Source organism: Syngnathus typhle, linkage group LG18, assembly GCF_033458585.1.
Source record: "Syngnathus typhle isolate RoL2023-S1 ecotype Sweden linkage group LG18, RoL_Styp_1.0, whole genome shotgun sequence".
Lineage (NCBI taxonomy): Eukaryota > Metazoa > Chordata > Actinopteri > Syngnathiformes > Syngnathidae > Syngnathus > Syngnathus typhle.
Genome location: NC_083755.1, coordinates 2596258 through 2606854, shown reverse-complemented (window position 1 = coordinate 2606854; position 10597 = coordinate 2596258).

Genomic DNA, 10597 nt, shown 5'->3' with positions numbered 1-10597 from the left:
TGTTCTTCTAAGACGCGAAACGCCCCCTGTTGGAGACTGGGTGGAAACAACATTTTTTAAATTTATTTGTCAGTGTTGTCTGCTTTGCAAAGTGTGCCAGGGACACCTCGGCAAACAGGAGCCAGAAGCTTTCTGAGTCAGCAACAGCCAGGTGTGCGACACTCCGCTACAATGCTCCCCTGACCACGTGTAGGCCGAAACCAGCCTCTAATCTGTGTTTCCATATTTATTTATTTTCCTTAAACTGTCAAGCCAACACTTTCCTTCTTGGCTTGGCCAGCTGACTGCAGACCCACTCCAGAACTGCCTCCAGTTCATCCATCCAAGAAGACATTCAGTGAGTGCAATTTATCTGGGTACAAACTACTGGAGCTTAAACTGTTGGTTCATGGTCACCCCTTATGACCCCCTTATCAAGCAGTCAATCAATCAATCAATCAATCAATCAATCAATCAATCAATCAATCAATCAATCAATCAATCAATCAATCAATCAATCAATCAATCAACAAATCAATCAATCAATCAATCAATCAATCAAATAATGTTTGCATGCTGTGATTGTGAGCACTTTGAATCTAGCAATCCAAGTTCAAGTCTTGGTGGAACTTCCAATTTGTTGTCATTTACATGGAACAAAAATTTGAAAATTCCAATTCAGTACTTTGTGTACAGCCCTATGAGTGTGTAAGCCCTGCCTCCACTACTTTTGTCAATTTCGCAAAATGACCGCCTTAGGTAGTGCATTGTACTCAGAAAAATTATGCTCCTCCTTCAGTCATTGCCGGGGTTCTATGGTGTTATGGTGAGCACTCTGGACTGAATGCAGTGATCTGAGTTCAAGTCTCGGTGCGACCTCAAATATTTTGTCATTTAGCTGGGAAAAATTTGCAGATGGCAGCAGCTTGTGTGCTGCCCCATGAATTGGTATGCTTCCCTACACCTGAGGGTTCCATGAGCGCTCTAGACTTTGAATCCAGTGATCTCAGTTCTAGTCTCGGTTGGACCTCAAATCTTTAGTCATATACAGTCATATGCAAAAGTTTGGGCACCCCTAATCAATTTCTTGATTTTCTTTTTAAATCCTTGGCTGTTCGGATCAGCAATTTCAGTTAGATATATCATATAGCAGACAGACACAGTGATATTTGAGAAGTAAAATGAAGTTTATAGGAGTTACAGATTTGTCAAGAAGAATGGACCATTATACCTTCGACCAGAATGCACACTCATTGGAAGCTATAGGAAGTGTTTAGAGCAGTGGTTCTTAACCTTGTTGGAGGTACCGAATCCCACCAGTTCCATATGCGCAATCACCGAACCCCTCGTTAGTGAAAAGAAAATATATATTTTTTTCAAATTCAAGACATAGATGTTTTTTACAGGCACACAAAATGAGCCGTGCATGAACATCACCTTGTTCAAAGAATAAAACCAACACAATGCATGAATTCACAAGAAATGACATACCAGCAAATCAGTGTGACGTCTGCTTTTGCCTTTGCGAGACCAGTTCAGATGTGCGGATATATAAATCAGGTGTGTTAGGACCTCTGCAGTGGAGGCACTGCCGAACCCCTGAAACCGACTCACCGAATCCCCAGGGTTCGACCGAACCCAGGATAAGAACGACTGGTCTAGAGCCTGTTATTTCTGCAAAAGGAGGATCTACTAAATTTAAGTACCTGCCTACTTTTGATGAAATAATAATTGCATAATGTCAGCAAATCCAATAAACTTCATTTCGCTTCTCAAATACCACTGCCGCTATCCACCGTGTATGGGTTTGGGCTAGCACCCAATATTAAATTGGGCTAGTTGATCAACAGCAATGCTTTATAGAAGGGCTCGTCCGGGAGTTGAACCCAGGACCTCCCACACCCAAAGCGAGAATCATACCCCTAGAGACCAACGAGCCACAACGAGAACTGGCAGACCATGTTACATTCCGTGTAACGGCCTGTCAAACGGTCCACAATGATAGACAATAGTGTTTGCAAGAAGAGCTCGTCCAGGAGCTAAACCCGGGCAATCATGCACCCTAAGCAAGAATCATGCAAGAATCATTCCCCTGTACCAATGAGCCCCATAGTAGACCAGCTGACCCCGTTACATTCCGATTGGTAGCCCATGTGACATGAACCTGAAGACTGAATGTCACTGATTAATGGAATAAATGGAATCTGGTTGGCCTAAGCCTCCTAATTCCCTAACTTCAAGCCCTAACGCTAACTCTAAAACCCTAACAATAACCAAACCTTAATAATTAACCCCTAACCTGCTAACTCGCTAGCGGTAACCCCCTCACCTTTAACCCTAACCCAGGGGTGGGCAAACTACGGCCCGCGGGCCACATCCGGCCCACGGGACCGTTTAATCCGGCCCGCCAACCCTGAACAAATTGTATTATTAAACTTTTTTTTTTTGGTCATTTTGCCTGCAATGACTGCGTTTTCCCAGTAGATGGCGAAGCGCTCGCCTGCGCATTTACTACCGGAAGCCGTGTCAGAAAGCTCGGTGCACACTCACAAGTGCGTGTACGTACTCCGTAGTACGGACTTGGCGCACTCTCGCTCTATTCGTATCAGTCCCGAATTTAGAGCGTGGGCTTTGACGACAGCATTCTTATAATTCGCGCGCTGAGCTTTCAGATGCAGTTTTGCGCTAAAGCCACCCACAAACCTTCCCCTGGAATCCTTCCATTAAAATGAGTGGCCCGAAAAAAAGAAGTGAGTGCCGAATGTTAAAAAAGAGTGGACAATTTGGCTCGACGTACGCGACGTGAAGTTCAGCCACATCAACATCAACCCGTCACAGATCAAGGTAAACGGACCAACACCTCGGATCTCGCCTAAGAATTGCCACAACAAATTTTACTCCAGACTATGACGCACTAGCAAAAAAGGGAGACCAACAACACTGTTCCCACTGAAAATGAACGGGAGGCTCTCAAGTTTATTGTAAAAAAATGCATTTTCAATATGATTTGTACACATAGCAGGGATTGAAACTAGCGACCATTCTCATTTTCAAACAATGCAGGATGCTCAAGGACATTGATGCACCACCTATTTGCGACTAATCTTAACCTGTAAAGTTCTTAAGGCTTACTTTAAGGAGGTGTTTCCCGTTTCCTCACCTCTGTTACCAGGTGTTTGCGAGTTAAAACTCTGCTCTGATTTTCAGATACCCCTCACCGTGTTGCTGTTTTGATTACTTTATTTGGATGTATGCTTTCACCGATTCTTCAAGATGATATATTTGGTCAGAATGTTTGCCGTTTGATGTGATCTCATAAGATAAACATCTTTCATTAATCTGACCTGCAGGCACTGAAGTGATGGAGATTGTTATTCATAATAACAGTGTCGTATTTTATGAGAATCACTGATAGCAGTTTTTTAGTGAATTATTATTTTTTTAATGCTGTTAATAAATGCATTTGTTTTCAAAAAAATTGTTTGGAATATCCATGCTTTACTACCTACTAAAGGCCAAGATCTTTTATGCAATGACCTTTACAGGTCGCTTATATGACTTCACACAACGCCTACGTCCATCTGCTCCTTGTCCGGCCCTCCGGTCCAAATTTAGAACCCAGTTCGGCCCGCGAGTCAAAAAGTTTGCCCACCCCTGCCCTAACCTCTAATGCTCCCCCTAAGGGTTGTGCCCTCTAAACCTGAAGGCAGGCATATATGAACCAGACCAGCAGATTGACCCATTTCAGTACTGTTTTAGAAAAGTTTACAGATGGTTAAAATCCACATAATAGTTATGCGCGCATTTGTTCTGTGAGCGTTCCCCTTTCTGCCTCCTCCCTTTCCTTTCTCCTGCCAAGCAGTCCATCTTGCCCCAACACAGGGCATGTTCCTCGTTAGTATCGTGGATAGTATCTCTGCTTGTCGCAGGAAAGACTGGTGTTCGGTTTTCAACCCAAGTGTGTTAACCTATGTTCGCAGCAGCGTTATTATGTAGCTGCATTGGTTGTGCGTGCATCTGAACTTAAGTGAGTGACCTGTAAGTTTTTTAAAATGAACTCAAACTTTTATCTGTAGCCGCCTTCTACTAAATCAGTGGTCCCCAAACCTTTTAGCGCCACGGACCGGTTACGTGTCAGAAATATTTTTGTGGACCGGCCTTTATATAAATAAATAATAAATTTATGTACTATGTGCCTTCTTAGTTTTACTTTGTGTATTGTTTACTTGAATGTTTTGTTTGTCTGTGGACCAATTGGGTGTAATATGTCTCGCCTCCACCGTGGGATAGTAGGAAACGCAGTTTCGATCTCTTTGTATGTCTCGACATGTGAAGAAATTGAAAATAAAGCAGACTTTGACTTTGACTTTGATAATGCGTTACAGTAGTCCAGGCGCGACATAATAAATGCATGTATAATAGTTTCCGCATCACCGGTCGAGAGAATCGGACGAATCTTACCAATATTACGGAGGTGAAAAAGCACAATTTTTGTTAGTTTCTTAATGTGATTTTGAAAGGAGAGATTAGATACAGTATCGCTCCGAGTGATACTGCAGTTATCCATAGTTATAGTGGTTTCCTTAAATAAGTGGTGATAACAAGCTGGGCCAATTATCAACATCTCAGTTTTATCTGGGATAAGACGAAGGAAACTGAGAGACATCCATTGATTGATCTCCGCAAGGCACCCCTCAAGATTACAACAGTCCCGCGGATTTGTCATCGATAACAGCATATATAATTGAGTGTCATCCGTGTAACATTGAAAACTAATGTTATATTTACGTATTATGTCCCCAAGCGGAATCATATACTGTATTTTCCGCCCTATAAGGCGCACCTAAAAACCAAAATTTTTATCAAAAGTCGACAGTGCGCCTTATAGTCCGGTGCGCCTTATATATGGATCAAGTGATGACTTTGTTGAACCATACTGGTTGTACACAGTGCTCTGCCAAAATGTTTTAGTACGTTTTAGTACGACTAGTAAATTACAAGGTCGTATCGCTTCCCAACATTACGGTAACTGTAGTCAGGGGGCGTCACCGAATAGCTGTTGTACCCGGGAGGCTATTTCATTTCAAAATAGGCTGCTCGGTTAATATTTCGAGTAAATCTACGGATCAATATGGAAGGGAAACATAGGTAAGTAGTACCAATGCGTTAGATCGAACTTTAGTCAGTTCCGATCATTTTATAGGAGATCGTTTGAGAAACGCGATTGTTTACACTTTGCTGAGGCTCATGGGAGATTGCGAGCTGAGGCTCATGGGATTTTGTGGATGGCTAATGCTATAACGATAGCTGCTATACGCGCAAGGCTATTTCATGTCAAAATAGGCTGCTCCGTTAATGTTTCGAGTAAATCTACGGATCGATATGGAAGGGAAACATAGGTAAGTAGTACCAATGCGTTAGATCGAACTTTAGTCAGTTCCGATCATTTTATAGGAGATTGTTTGAGAAACGCGATTGTTTACACTTTGCTGAGGCTCATGGGAGATTGCGAGCTGAGGCTCATGGGAAATTGCGGATGGCTAATGCTATAACGATAGCTGCTATACGCGCGAGGCTATTTCATGTCAAAATAGGCTGCTCTATTAATGTTTCGAGTAAATCTACGGATCGATATGGAAGGGAAACATAGGTAAGTAGTACCAATGCGTTAGATCAAACTTTAGTCAGTTCCGATCATTTTATCGGAGATTGTTTGAGAAACGCGATTGTTTACAGAGGGCTCGTTGGTTATTGGCTAGTGGGTGCATACTGCAACCCTAGTCAATCTCAGTTTGTTTCAGTAAAGCTTCTATTTTATGCGCCTTATAGTCCGGTGCGCCTTATATATGGACAAAGTTTTAAAATGGGCCGTTCATTGAAGGTGCGCCTTATAACCCGGTGCGCCTAATAGGGCGCAAAATACGGTACATATGAAATAAAATTGGTCCGAGTACCGATCCCTGCGGGACACCACAAGTAATGTTATAGAGCTCAGAGGTCGCATTACCATGGACTACTCGTTGTTTTGCTATGAATGGGAGATTTGAAACTGGCCTATAATTACTGAGATAGTCCGGGTCGAGATTTGGTCGCTTAAGTAGCGGTTTAATGATAGCGGTTTTAAAGGCTGTTGGCACTATACCAGAGGAGGCAGACAGATTAATTATATTTAAGACGGACGGTCCTAAAATTTGAAATAATTCTTTAAATAGTTTGGCTGGAAGCAGGTCGAGTTAACATGTCGTTTGTTTAGCCGCACTAACCAATTGCGTAAGCCTTTCAAGGGACACACTATTAAAATTTGATAGGGTTATTGCATGTTCGTCAGCGTCGGTAATGGCCGGTCTCGACTGAGCGATTGGAACTGTCATCTTGATCTCAGCCCTAATGGATTCAATCTTTCAAGCGAAAAGTTTCATGAACCCGTCGGCTGAGTGGAAGGAGCTATCGGAGGTCGGATGGCACCGCGTCAGCTTTGCCACTGTATCAAATAAGTATTTAGGATTGTTTTTATTGAGATTAATAATTTGCGAGAAATAATTAGTTTTTGCTAAAATAAGCGCATCTTTGTATTTCAGGAGGCTGTCGCGCCATGCCTGATGGAAAACCTCAAGTTTGGTTCAACGCCATTTTCGTTCATGCTTTCTACATAATTGCTTAAGCGTCCGTGTTTCACCTGTGATCCGTGTAGTAGGCTTTCTACAGCGAGTTTTCAGACGTAGTGGCGCTACTGAGTCGATGGCATTTAACAATGTCACGTTGAATTATATAGATGCATTAAGATGCAGATATAGAAGATATAGATGCAGTAAGATTTTCAATAGAGCCGATATATGCTTGAAATCTATCATTGGAGCCACCGTGTATCACTATATCCGAGTGGCTAGTGTTGTTGGACCTACGCTGTTGACTAGACCTATTGTGAGTTAGCGCCCTTAGATTAGCTTCTATGTCGGGTGCTCTGCCTCCAGGGATACACAATACCGTGGCTGGATTTTTAAGTGTGATGTTTTTCAGGTAATGGAGTCAACTATGACCAAGGTGCGAGAGCCAGTAGGCCGAGATGGCTTGGAACGGCTATGCGTCTTAACTGGCTTATCGCGGTTAGCCAGCCGTTTGGGGCTAATGCTAACTGGGCTAGCAGGCTGGCTACAGTCCGGATCTGGGTCCGCCACATCTACTGTTATCACACTATTCTGCTCTAGCTGGCGGACACGTCCCTCTAGCAGGGACAACCTCTCTGAGAGAAGGGTGCAGTTGGTGCAAAAAGCCGTACAAACCTCTTGATCCGCAGCCATACTTACGTGTCCGATGATCGACGGTAGACAAACAGCCACGAAGCCTCCGCTGAGAGCCAAACAGTGACGCGATTGAAATGGCAGGAATTGACGGTCCGCGACTTTCAACAATAGTAAACTCCAAAAAGTGGAGTAAAAAGTGAGGAAAAACTAGAAAAGCATATAGAAATGTTGGAATGTAGATTGTCTCTCTAGTGACGCTGCGGCGCGCTACGTGGCAAACCAGAAGTATGATACAAAGTGAGGTTAAAAAGATGTAAAATAACACAAAGTAAAGGAGAGAGCGAGTCACCGAGGTGGCCATCTGCGGCGCCATCTTACGATGTAATGATACCAACCAACGCATCTATATAATTTCTCTGCTGGTGACACTGGTTAACGCACATGGATTGAAAACCTGCTTAAATGCTGTTTCGCACAAAGAAGTAAACTCACCGTCGGGGAATCGAACCCCGGTCTTCCGCGTGACAGGCGGAGATACTGTCCATTATACTAACGAGGACTGTGTGCTATAGGGGGCAAATTGTTACTTGGCGGGAGAAAGGAAAGGGAGGGGGCGGGCGAGAACGCTCACGGAACACATGCGCGCATAACTATTATGTGGATTTTAACCGTCTGTAAAGGTTTGTAAAACACTTCTGAAATGGGGCAATCTGCTGGTCCGGTTCGCATATGCCTTCTTTCAAGTTTAGAGAGCACTACCTTTAGTGGGAGCGTTAGAGATTAAAGGTGAGGGGGTTATGGTAGGCGGGTTAGCAGGTTTAAGTTTAATCATTAGGGTTTGTTAATTGTTAGGGTTTTAGGGTTAGCATTAGCCCTTGAAGCTGGGGAATTGGGAGCCTTAGGCCAACCAGATTCCATTTATTCCATAAATCACTGGCATTCAGTCTTCAGGGCTTCCAATCAGAATGTAACGGGGTCAGCTGGTCTACTATGAGGCTCATTGGTGCAGGGGAATGATTCTCGCCTAGGGTTCTTTGATTACCCGGGTTAAACTCCCGGACGAGCTTTTCTTTGAAACACTGTTGTCGATCGTTGTGTGGAGTGTTTGACAGCTTTCTTTGAAGCTCATTGGTCTAGGGCAGGGGTGTCAAACTAATTTTTGCCGCGGGCCACATTGTAGTCAAAGTTTCCCTCGACGGGCCATTATGACTGTCAACCCAAATAAATAAACACCTCATATTATATACAGTATAAGCTACAAAACTAGCTTACAATAATAATAATAATAATAATAATAATTGTTTTTTCAAATCAGATGAGTGGAAACTTTTCAAATATTTCAAAAATAATTTTAAGAAGATTCTTGAAAGTTACGACAATTTGTAATTTTAGTATGACATACATTTAATGCACAATTTGTCGTTCTGGGCCACAGAAAATGATACGGTGGGCCATAACTGGCCCTCGGGCCTCGAGTTTGACACCGGTGGTCTAGGGGTATGAATCTTGCTTTGGGTGTGAGAGGTCCGGGGTTCAACTCCCAGATGATCCCTTCGTTATCACATTGCTGTTGATCAACTAGCCCGATTTCATCTGAGGTGCATATTACATGGGCTGTCAATTAAAACGAAACGGATTCAGTTAATTTACCTCGGGTCTCTTAAATCTTTTGTTTTGATTCTCATCACTTGCCGTCATGTGTCATCCATTGTGCCACTCACCCTACAAGACTGTATCGACTAGAGATGCACCGATCCGATATCTGGATCGGATATCGGCCCCGATATCAACAAAATAGATGGATCGGGTGTCGGGAAATACAGCCGATCTGTGAGCCGATACTTTCCTTAATCTATTGGGACGCGGGCTACGTCATACGTCAGCAGCACGTGTGCCGCATGCCACGAGAGTTTTCTAAACAAACGCAAACATGGAGCGAACGTTCGCTTCTCTTCCCCGGGTTGCTAAGCGGACGTCAAACCCTGCGCGTTCGCTTCTCTTCGGGTTGCTAATGGGACGTCAAAGGCTGCGCGTTCGCTTCTCAAGATTCAAGATTCAAGATTCAAGAGTTTTTTATTCGCCATGTTTGAGCGTGCCAAACAAGGAATTTGACTTCGGTAGAAACACACCCTCTGTTCAACATTTAGGTGACTAACAACATTCAGGACATGTGAATAATGCAAAAACAGTGTAGACAAATTCAAGAAGGTGTGAGGAGCAGGATGTTATTGCACAGTAATGTCTCTGAGACTCTATGAGTGGTGTGAGTTCATCAGAGCAACAGCCTGGGGGAAGAAGCTGTCTCTGTGTCTGCTGGTTTTGGCGTACCGAGCTCTATAACGCCGTCCGGAGGGGAGTAGTTCAAACAGACTGCAACCCGGGTGAGAAGGGTCTGTAGAGATGTTCCTTGCCCGATTCCTGGTCCTGGACAGGTACAAGTCTTGGATAGATGGGAGGTTGATTCCAATGATCTTTTCTGCAGTTCTGATTGTCCGTTGTAGTCTGTGCTTGTCTTGTTTGGAGGCCGATCCAAACCAGACAGTGATGGAGGTGCAGAGGACAGACTGGATGATGGCAGTGTAGAAGGTCTTCAGAAGCTCTCGCGGCAGGTTGAACTTCTTGAGCTGTCTCAGGAAGTACAGCCTCTGCTGGGCCTTCTTCCGGACAGAGTCTATGTGGCCGGTCCATTTCAGGTCCCGAGAGATTGTGGTTCCCAGGAACTTGAAGGTGTCTGTGGAAAGAATAGTATTACTGCGGATAGTGAGGGGTAAAAGTGGTGAAGGGTCTCGCCTGAAATCCACTGTCATCTCCACGGTCTTGAGCGGGTTCCGCTCCCGATGGTTTTGACTGCACCAGTGGACCAGCCGCTCCACCTCCTGTCTGTACGCAGTCTCATCACCGTCCTGGATCAGTCCGATGAGAGTGGTGTCGTCTGCATACTTCAGGAGCTTCACACGAGAGTCACCTGAGGAGAAATCATTGGTGTAGAGGGAGAAGAGCAGTGGGGAGAGGACGCACCCCTGAGGGGCTCCAGTGTTGGTGGTCCGGGTGTCAGATGTGATGCCCCCCAGCCTCACACGCTGTCTCCTGTTGGTCAGGAAGCTGGTGATCCACTGACAGGTGGAGGCAGGCACCGCAAGCTGGATGAGCTTCTGTTGGAGGATGTCAGGGGCGATGGTGTTGAACGCCGAGCTGAAGTCCACGAACAGGATCCTGGCGTACGTTCCTGGGGTGTCCAGGTGGTGCAGGATGTAGTGCAGTCCCATGTTGACCGCATCATCCACTGACCTGTTTGCCCGGTAGGCAAACTGGAGGGGGTCAAGCAGGGGGCCCGTGACCTCCTTCAGGTGGTTCAGCACTAGCCTCTCGAACGATTT